General features: G+C 37.9%; 1 long non-coding RNA gene across 1 annotated transcript; it reads right to left on the minus strand.

Annotated features, from left to right (window-relative positions):
* Positions 1–1,057: 1,057 nt before the first annotated feature.
* LOC139739713 (uncharacterized) lies at positions 1,058–6,486 on the minus strand. Its single transcript, XR_011711522.1, has 3 exons — positions 6,384–6,486; positions 1,594–1,864; positions 1,058–1,134 (listed from the first exon to the last, which is right to left on the minus strand). It is a non-coding gene; the product is annotated as an uncharacterized lncRNA (long non-coding RNA).
* Positions 6,487–11,126: the final 4,640 nt, after the last annotated feature.

Here is an 11,126-nt window from a genome sequence, read left to right on the forward strand (position 1 = left end):
GTATATTTGCCCAATGATTTAATTAAGACATAGATGCAATTAATTTCCCTGTAAAGGCATTTTTTTTTTTTTTTGGGGGGGGGGGGGGGGGGGGGCTCATGACCATATCCTGAACAACTTTGGGTCCTTGACCCCTAACTAAACAAGGATGATCAACTCCTAGTATGGTTGAATTCTGTCCACTATCTCTGGAGAAAAGTTGAAAATGTTCAAGTTTTTGCAAGCTAGATGAATAAGATACCATGTAAAGAGGGCTAAAAAGTTGTAGATCACATAGACTTATGAGTATAAACTTACATATCCTTGTGCACCTTGTGTGGTGTCTCACAAAGTGGGGTACTGCATCGCAACTGCCTTTCAATCTTTTAAGGGGCTGGACTATTTTCATGTTTTTTTTTTCTTGGCATTAATTTTTATTGCTATTCAGTACCGCTGTTTCAAGTAATTCATGTGCTTCTTACACCAAATATCAGTTAATACAAATGAAAATTTCATGAAGATGGGTTAAGTGTGGATGTGCACAGTTAGTAGAAAAATACAAGATATGATTATCCATCGAACTTTATGGCAAATCAATTTCCATTTTTTTTTATTCATCATTATTATAATTATATCATAAGTATTAGGACTATTATCATTTACATGTGGCCCAATGGGGCTACCAAGAAAATAAGTCAGCGCGGAGTCTTGTAGGTACACTCTGTTTACATGTTTCATACAAGTATATCAGTCTTTATTTTTAAATCTATAACCATCACTTCATTTACAACGTTATACTTACCGGTCCCTTCATTTTTTTTTTTTTTTTTTTTTTTTTTTTTTTTTGGGGGGGGGGGCACATTTTAGACGGTTATTCTCTATATTTGAGAAGACAAAAACAAAAGTGAACAGGCAAATTAGATGGTGCTATATTGCATGGAAATGTATAGTACAAGACATGACAATGGGAAACTGGTTTTCCAGACCAGTATTCAAACAATTGAACTTACGCTGTACAGTTTTCTGCTTCCATTATCAACAAGAAATATGCTACGATGATCTGGATAAGCAAGTGTCTCCTTGGAGCAGTCAGAACTCCTTCCATCAGCTATTGAAGTATCTCCTCCCCCTTGGAGTGATGTGTGTGTTGAATTCCTGGGCAAATTAGTAAAATTTAAATGTTTTACAAGTCATACAAATTATGGCATGAGGATAATAGGTCCCTCCAATTTACATTATAAACTTGAAGTGCAAAATCATTTAATATACATTATTGCCATAAGCAACGTTCAGCTCTACTTACACAACTCAAGACTGACCATAACATGGTTTTCACTTCTGTCGATACAGCAAGTACACATTTTTCTTAAATACCAGTACTAACCTCTCAAGGCTTTCATTTTCAGAGAGAAGGACAGCTCCAAAACTGCTCCATGAAGAATAACTAATACTTGAAAATCATTTCTTCAAACAAAACAAAACCAACAAAGCTTTCAGTCTCTTAATGTAGCCTCTTGTGTAATTACTGAGACTCTAGAATGTCAAATAAATGTGAATCAATTTCAAACTAGTCTCCCTTCATTAATCATCGTGGAAAACAACAGAATAGCTTACAGCAGGGTTAGTGCAATGGAAGTCCATATCTCAGAGGCTCCTTCGCTGATGTTGGCCCGGTGTTTCCAGCATTCGTCAACCCTGCATTCAATGGCTAGTCGTTGGCCACATCTGTTACATGTACTTCTTCAATCTGGTGATCTGCACCCTCGTGGTGTGACAGAGACTGTACAGCTATCAATCTGTCTTCGTTCTCCAAATGATGACCCCTATACTGAGTTCCTTTAAATCACCATCACTCCCGAAGAACTGTCATGTTACGTCTTTTTATCTGGAGGAAAGCATGAAAACACAATGTTCAGAAATGGATTAAGAACTCATCTCCACAAGACAATATGCAGTTCCGTTTTGTCCACACAAATACTAAGTGTGCATCAATAGAAAAGCTAGAAATTACTTTTTAGCTACATCGAACAGCATATTTAGAAAGACCCAAAGATGATCTCTGCCAAATTTCAATGCCTAAGGTCACCTGTAACTTTCATAAAAAACAATGTTCAAATATAGTACCCGTTGTCGTCTGCTAAAAGGGGGATCGATCTCCATGATGTGTGAGCACGTTGATCTTCAGCTAGAAGTGTGATGTCACAGTGGACTAACACTTAACAGTGCATGCATCGTATTTCTTACTTAGATGATTGCCACACATGACGTGGGAGTGCAATAGCACTATGGTATTCTCCCAGCTGTGTGGATGCTCGAATGTGGTGGCAAATAAAAGTCCTTTTTACTACAAATAGGTCATCACAATTATATAAATCACCAAATTTCACCATTTTTTTTTTTATTACCGTATCAATCAAGATCACCTTCTGGCAACACAGTGTCAGTGATTCGGCTGTCGACTCAATAGCAATGTAGAGTTTCTAGACGCTTCTAGTCAATTGCATTAACCCTATTCAACTGGGCTATTGGAGACCAAGTTTTTACGGGGGGGGGGGGTCAATTTGACCCCCCCCCCCTTCAGATCTCGGCCGCCGATCGCGCGATCGCCGCAAGATTTTGCCTGAAAATAGAGCCGGATGTCAACTACAAGATTACATGGTCATACAATAGAAAAATTGTTGATTTTATATTTTTGAATAAATTAATTATGCAAATTTATGCATGAAATTATATTTTTAGGCCAAGTAAAAAAAGAAAGCAGTTTCTCGTCCGGGTTTTTTTAGCAAGGCGATGAGGGAGGTCCTTACTATTTGATATCTTACTATTTTTTCAAGGATCGTCAAAATGAAAGTAATATGTGTTTCTCGTCCGGTAATTCTGAGAAAGGTAACGAGAGAGGGCTTTACAATTTTCAATATTCAATTTATGAAATGAAATATCACTCTGGTAGCTGTGTTATGAGACCAGGTCCCAAGTGTACGTCTTGCCTGCACTCTGTGCAATTTCAAACAAATAGATATATGTGCCATACTTGAAATGAAACTTCGTGCATGCAGAAATACATTTGCTTTTTCTTTCCACTACAGATGTCAAGGGAAAATGACCATCTTAATACTGGTATTTAGTGTTGTAATGGCTTTTCTGATACCACTATTACCAGTGTACTTGCAATTCTGATGTATTGTGCTATTAATTGAAACAGGTATAAAACATGTATTTCAACAAATGTACGACTGAAATAAATTCCATGATATTCAAAACACTGCTTTATATATTGGTGTTTGTGACTTTTTGTGTCCACACAGCTGGTATGTATATCTGCAGTTCTTCACAGTACAATTGTAGCACATTCAACTGGAAACTGGCTTGTACAATTGCAGATGGATGTCAAAATGATACTGATATGGCATTCTAGCATTAAACGTTTAAAGATGTTTTTTCATGTTCTAAAAAGACATTTGATAATCACTCATTATTTGGATGATGAATGATTGTATAACAGTAGGCTCCTACACATTACAGATGATACCACTCACGGCTAGCTGTGTCCGTGAATTTACATCGTGAAGAAAAGTATCCCGCAGAAATACGAGACAAACCAGAATCCGTGGAAAAGTTATTTATTTTGTAGATACACCCATTTAATAATTCTGCATTTGCTGGAAAAGCGCATTCATTTTCTCTTCAAAATAGAATGTATCGCCGTGACAGACCAGGGGATGGGGACCCTGGACAGCTACAAAACACGCACACTTTGCCGATATACGGTGCGGCACGGCCACTGCACTGGCACCAGGGAGGTGGGGACCTCCCTGCTGGCACCGTACCTTCCGACACTGCACACACATGCACATAGTCACAATGACATGAAAATGTATACAAACTCGATGCCGTACAATCTTCACAAGCATTTGTACAGTACAATTCATCCGCTTAAAATATCAGAAACGGGGAAAACTACGAACAACGCGCGAAATATGTGTGGAATATCAGCAATTGTTTGCAAAAATGTTGCCGCTATCGCGTTCACGACGTACCGAGTGCGCTGTACATCACAGCCAAACAGCCCAGTAGGCCGGCCCGCCGCGCCGCCCATTCAACTACAGTGCAGTTCGACTGCTTTGTGGGTCATTCCTTCTTGCCGATCGGCCGAGCTCGCAGTGTGAAATGCATGCGTTATTACATACGCACTACACACAGAAGCTACAGCTGTACTACAGTCTACAGCTAAGTAGAGGACGCAAGTACGTGTAGGTGAATTGTCGATCTTTTTTTTTTTTTCGGCAGCCGAAAAAATAGTAAATATCAAAAAAGTCGATGCGGCAACTGAAAATCGATGCGGGCGGGGAGCGGGCTGGGACGAGAATTATGAATTTCTTGGTATTTTCAGCGCCATTTTGAAAATAGTAAATAGTAAAAAAATCGATGCGGCGGCCAAAATCGATGCGCGCGAGGACGAGAAACTGGTTTCTTTTTTTACTTGGCCTTACATATAACTCCAACAAAAAGACTGAAGGATTGCTAAATTTTTGTGTCAGAGTTCCTCAAGACACATTTTCTTTAAAAAAAATAGCGCAGTCAAAATCAGTTTCTTTTGTTTTTTTATTTTGTTAATTTTTCATGTATTTTACTGTTTTTTCGATCTTTTGTTTTCCATTGTTTGTTTGTTTTTTGTTTTTTTCCAAAATTTGTTGCAGGCACTTTTTCAAGCTTATCTACATTAGAATTGATTAATTTCAATGGTTAAAAGTTGACATAATCTAATTTATATCAATTAAACAAAAAAACAAACAAACAAACCACAATTTGCATAGGATTTGCACAGAAATCATGAATTTGAGCTGTTTTCAGGTTGACATGCATATGCAAAACATTGCATAACTTCAAAACGGTGTACCCGGACGTCGCAAATTTGGTCTCAAAATATGCGGTAGACTTCAATGAAAAAAAAGTCATGAAATGACGTGGCAAAATCTTTGCGCGTTGCGGAATCGTGGCGTGAAATGTCGAGAAGGGGGTCAATTTGACCCCCCCCCCCCCCCCCCAGTTAAAATAAGGTTAATTATAGCACAGCTTTATATACGTCGATCTCTAACCGTGGTCTAAACTCGACTAGACGTCTCCCTCTACACATAATACAGTGATCATCTCTGTGTGCATATGATGCTATGCTTGTAGTCCATGTAGAGTTCATACCACTGCACTGTAGGCCTAACGTTAGGTCTATAATACCGCAATGAGAACCGGACCTAGGCCCTAGGATATAGCTTATCCTGGAAAACCGTTCAATGTAGGCCCTAGATGTTTAACAGTGGTCTAGGTTCTGCTTCTACTACGTTCTAGGGCTCCCCCTAAATCGTAATATCGTTCCCTCCTCATTCTGCGTGTGTGTCTCCACTAATGCGCAAAGTCTATGGAGGTTGAAAGAAGTCCCCAGCTAGCCTATAGCGGTGAAGGGTGAGTGGGGACTTAACCGGAGTTCTAGACTACCTACTAATACTAGTTGGGCCTAACCCGTTAGTAATAGTAGGCTTATTTCGCGTTAATGCTGTTCTAGTTGAAATAGAATAAATGAGTAGGGCCTACAATTAACGCCAACGGTTGTGAGACTTGTTTAGACGAACGGTTAGACTTTTACAGTTAGACTTAGAGTAAGCCCTACCTCGGTAGAACCCCAACTTAAGTACATGTAGACTAGACCGTGTCTAGTTCTATTAGTTTCTCTAAGATCTAACATTGCACTGTTAGTAGTTAACGTTAGGCCTACGACTAACGTTCTGGAGAATTTAGACTCAGAGTTTAGTGTGTCCCAATATTTTCTGAAACGCATAATGTTAACGTTAGAACTTTTAGAACTCTATTAGAAGATAGCTCCTGATGATCGATGTATCATGAGAGGCATTTTTTTCAACTTCGCTCTATAGGTGCCTACAAAAGTACAAGTAGCCCCCTAACACAGTTACAATGTCAGATGTACAATGTCAATGACGGTTACATTCGTCACTCATTTTTGTTAATTTTGGAAATCATAACCTGGTCTAGACTCTATTTTGTTTGAAAAATGCGTTTCTAATGTTAAAAAGTTAAAGACTTTATAGTCCGCGAATAGGCCGAGCCTCATCCCAACATGCACAAAGACTCAAAGTATGGATACTGTAGTATTAGATCCTAACACCTAACAGTTGAGTTTCGGCCTCGGATTCTAGCTGTTAGGTGTTAGATCGTAAGGTAACTGCGACCAGCCCCATAGCTAACTGTGTACACTAACATTACAAGGAGCGTCCCGGGCCCGGAGTTATTCGTAAGGTACAAAACTTAGATGGTCGTTTACGGAGAGGTAGACTAGCCCATAATACTGGAAAAACTCAACAAGTTATAATTAGATCGATCTATGGTTTGCTTACCTTCAAAAATGTGAATAATATCTCCGCCCCACTCCATTTGAAGACAGAAATTTTCTCACGTCCATTACATCCAGGCTCTGATTCTCACGATTGCACACGCACGTAAATCCTATGCATATATAAATACACGCACAGCACATCGTATACACATGCACACAGTACGTCCACGCACAGGCGACGCGTCGCTCAGGTAAACCTTCCCGCGCCCAAACCAGGGGAAATTGCGGCTGGTGATTGGCTTAAAGTAAACACATGACAGGGGAATTCTCAATTTCTATTGGCCTAACCAAATGCATTCAAATATATATTCACTGGAATTCACCCTAGTTCTGCCAGCTTGACTTACTAGTTCACGGTAGTTCCTTCAGTTTTACTAACATGCGCTGTTTTCGTAAGATCAACGAGTTTATGATAGTTTCTCCAGTTCGACTAGCTTTACACTAGTTCCTCCACTTTGACTAATTCTTGGCGTATACACTGCAAACTAGTACAGCATACAATTTTATGCTAGTCAGACTTGATTGACTAGCTTTGGGTTAGTAAACCATGGCCTGATTTAATCCAGTGCCAGAGCATTACTAGCTGCATTGCCGCATTTTACTATCATCATGTTCGTATAGCAATTTTTACTAACCGTGCTCGACTAGTTTAATGCTAGTCAGGCCAGGAATTGACCCATTTAGGTTGTGTGTGATGGGTATCCTGTTTTATTCTATACGTAATGCGAAATACCAGAGCTGAAAAGTACGTGGTGGTATAAAGATTTGAACACTGGATTCATAGTCATTCTTGTAAATGACACCTTTTACTTATACAATGTCACAAATGAATGCCAAATGTGTTTTTAGTATAGGTGCGGTCATATTAGGCCTACTTATCGACCGCATCTTGAATTTATCAGCTTTTAGATTATCGGATTCATCTTACCTGGTAAAGAACATACCAGACGGAAATTCATGTAGTGAATTTGATTACAGCGTGTAGAAAAAACAGCACATTCAGATTCTGCTTTTCCACCTTTTAAATTTCTCTTCGAAGTTCCATTGAAAAAAAAAACATGAAGAAAAGAGATAATGAATACAGTATTCTTGAGACACGTGAAAGGAGAATTAACAGAGAAAAAATAACCAACGAATTTGGTACAAAGAAGAAAAAAAAACAGAAATCATGAGATAAAGCTTGTGAGAGAAAAAAAAACATTACAAAAGGAGAAAAGGGATGGGAGAAATCACCTGGTGAGATATTGTGACCCCTCCCCATCTACAACCATTTACGCATAATGGATCCCCCCCCCCTTGCTCCATGGATCCATTTAAAACATGCGAAAATTGATTTTATGCTTATGACCAATGACAATAATTCATTCAAAATATTGGTCAGCAAGGGAAAAGCGGGGCATTAGTTGTGCACATCGGTTTGTTATTCTTTTTGCTAAATAGGGAAGGGCATTGTGAATTACCTAGGCCCCCCTTGACCCCAAATCCCATTCCAATGAACACCATTGCTGGAAAAAAATCAATCCGCGAAACATCCCACATCACACTGAATATATCTCTGGTATGTCAAATTTTGGTTTCAAAAGGTGCTACATCCAGTTTCGATTTCAAAAGGTACTACATTCATTTTCAATTTCAAGAGGTTCTACGTCCACAAAAACATCCAGTTTCGGTTTCAAAAGGTACTACAACCACAAAAATATTAAAATGATTAATTCATCAGAAATAAACGTATGGGCCTGGATTTTCTTAGAGAGTGGTTTAGTGTGGTATCTTTTAGTACTATCATAGAGGGAAATATCATTCCAGGCTGACCTTGCTTAATAATATGATAATCAAAATAATCACGTTTTTCTCAGAACTTAAAATTATGGATGCAGTAGCTTTTGAAACCGAACTCTTCATAATGAGAAAGAAAGGAGAAATCGCTGCGTGGGTTTGACATCATTATTCCTCTTACTTTTCCTCCTTTTCGGAAAAGCGCAAGAGTTGGAAAAAAAATGGTCTCTGCCGGGACTCGAACCCAGGTCTTTGGCATGGACCGCCAACGCCTTAAACTGCTCGGCCACGGAGACGCCATAGTGATTCAGGCAGACCCGAGCTCAAATACCCGACGGAGCAACCTTTTAACCCTTTATGGGCATGGTCATTTATCGGGCAGAGAGTTATGAATAACGACCAGCCGCGTGCCTAATTATGAATATATATATATATATATATATATATATATATATATATATATCTCATATATATATATATATATATATGAGGTGACAAGACCTTGTATCTGAAATTTTGGTGGAAATGACTTTTTTTTTTTTGGATTAATATTCAAATAATGGGTTATGTGATGTCCTGGCAAAACCCTGTCTTACTCCAAAAATGAAGTCACCACGGCATGTCAAAGGAATGGCTATCCCATTCGCTATAGTGCTTTGGCCGCCGTGTTTTTGGCTCTCCTGAACATTTGGTATTTTGTTGATACGAGGTCTTATCGACCCAGCGACGATATATACATGAAGATTTTGTTCGCAAAAAACCGATAAGTCCATATTTGTCAAATGGAGATATTTCAATTTCAATTTCAATTTCAATTTATTTTCATGTCTCTGGATGAAAAAAATACATCAAATATAACAAAATTAAATGAAGTACATTATATCAAGCTGGAGACATACATAAAATATTGCAAATATATAAAACATATAGTGATGATCAATGAAGTTTGGAATCTGTGAATGAATGCTAAAGAAATATGAAGGAACCTACTTAAAAGCGAGCTTGTTGAGCTTAGGTCCCAGTTAAAATTGAGTTAAAGATTAAGATGGGGAGCACGGGTACAACAATGACCGAAACATAGAGGGAAAAAAAGTATAATTATACAGTTATATAACAAATTCTTCTCTAATGCAGGTTTGGGGTCGGATAAGCCACATGCTGTAGGCGGATGAACCATTGTCGTTCTGGCAATAATAAGAATATGACTCAATATATAGTAACAATGATACGGTTTAGAAAGTATTAGAAATGTATACATTGCGTGTATTAAGGAGGAAACACATGCACCTGCAAATCCCCCCCCCCCCCCAAAAAAAAAAGACATTCAACAACCAGTTACAGTGCAGAGAGAATTAAAATACCAGCTGTTACCATGGTTACCTGGCCCCAACTGTCTTAAAGAAGGAAGAATATACAATAGATCATAAACACATGTGACAGAATTTGAGGGCACAAACAGCTGGTTTAACATGACAACAACCCTGGAGTACAGTACAGCGGGATAGTCCTGTACAGCACAAAACAGATTTCAATAAGCTTAATTAATGTAATTATTCAATAAATACTGTCTTAATTTGCATTTAAAAGATGATAGTGCTAAACAACTTGTGAGTTCAGAGAGGAGATCGTTCCAGTATTTCGGTGCCGCATACACACTTGTTTTCATCGCGAAAATTGTTCGAGTACGTGGAAGGTGATAAGCGTCCCGTTGGCGGGTGGGATAATTATTAAGTGAGTAGTTGCTTTTTAATTTGCGAGTAAAGGTCAAGAAAAATAAAGAGAATAATAAGAAAATGTTTGCTTCTTTTGACCATAACTTCAAAAATGTAAATTTATATATAGTGACCGTTGTGTTTCTACTGTCTTGTTCTCTCCTGTCTTTGTAAAAAAAAAAAAGTTTAATGTATTCACAAGAATCCTTTGAGTGGTTCACAATTACAAGCATGCTTTTCCGTGAACCTCTCAGTTCTTTCTTTTTTTTCCCTCCAAACACAACTGTGTATTCTGCCGGTATGCATGTATAATTTCCTATTTGTTAACCATTATCTACCATGTAAAGTCGAATACATGCCTATGTTATATCTTCTGATTCATTTCGTGTTATGTTTGACGAAAAAGAAAGAAGGAATGAAATAAATGAATTGAAATGAAAATGAATGAATATATCATTTAAAAGGTAATATTTTGTACTTTATGACAAAGACCGTACTTCAGAATCTTCAAAAATGGACTTATCAGTTTTTGAGAACAAACTCTTCATATATCATACATATATATGTATATATATATATATATATACATGTATATGGATAGATATAGATATATTGTAAACACAAGAGGCTTGCTGGTTATTCCGAACAACGTTTTAATTTTTTTTTCTGACATAGCGGAAACACAGCCGCTGCGCAATGTAATGGGGTGTCATGACGTGCATCATGGCAGCAGTATGATTTGCTTCTTTTATCTTCTTGATGAAATGACAGGTACCACGGGGAAAACACTGCAACATGGATAAAGGAACGTGACTTTGTTAACCTCGTTCTTAGTGCAAGACTGTGAGTGCCGCTATTATACAGACAGTAATGTGCATTGTCTACAAGAACGGAACATTAACGTTGATTAGCTCTTCCATTTTGATAATTCAGTACTAGTAACTTGTTCTCCAGTTAGTGTTTCCTCTTATCTTGTTTAGTATGGGAAAATACGAATCAATTCTACGTATTGTCCTTACGGTAAGCGTGTGCCGAAGCTTATATTGGCTATTGATATCTGAGTATAAGAACGACCAAAGTCCATGGAAGACCATTTCGAGTAAACTTAAAAAAAAAAAAAAACTTCATATCTTTTTTTATTTGTCCAATAATACTCTATTTAACTGTGATGGAAAGGAAACATTGTATAAATACAAATTAAAACATGTACTATTATGACAATTAACATTTACATTAATTGTGGAGAGGCCATTTTG

The sequence above is a fragment of the Diadema antillarum genome, unplaced genomic scaffold (assembly GCF_040938485.1).
Source record: "Diadema antillarum isolate AM-2024a unplaced genomic scaffold, OU_Dant_1.0 seq00000810_RagTag, whole genome shotgun sequence".
Lineage (NCBI taxonomy): Eukaryota > Metazoa > Echinodermata > Echinoidea > Diadematoida > Diadematidae > Diadema > Diadema antillarum.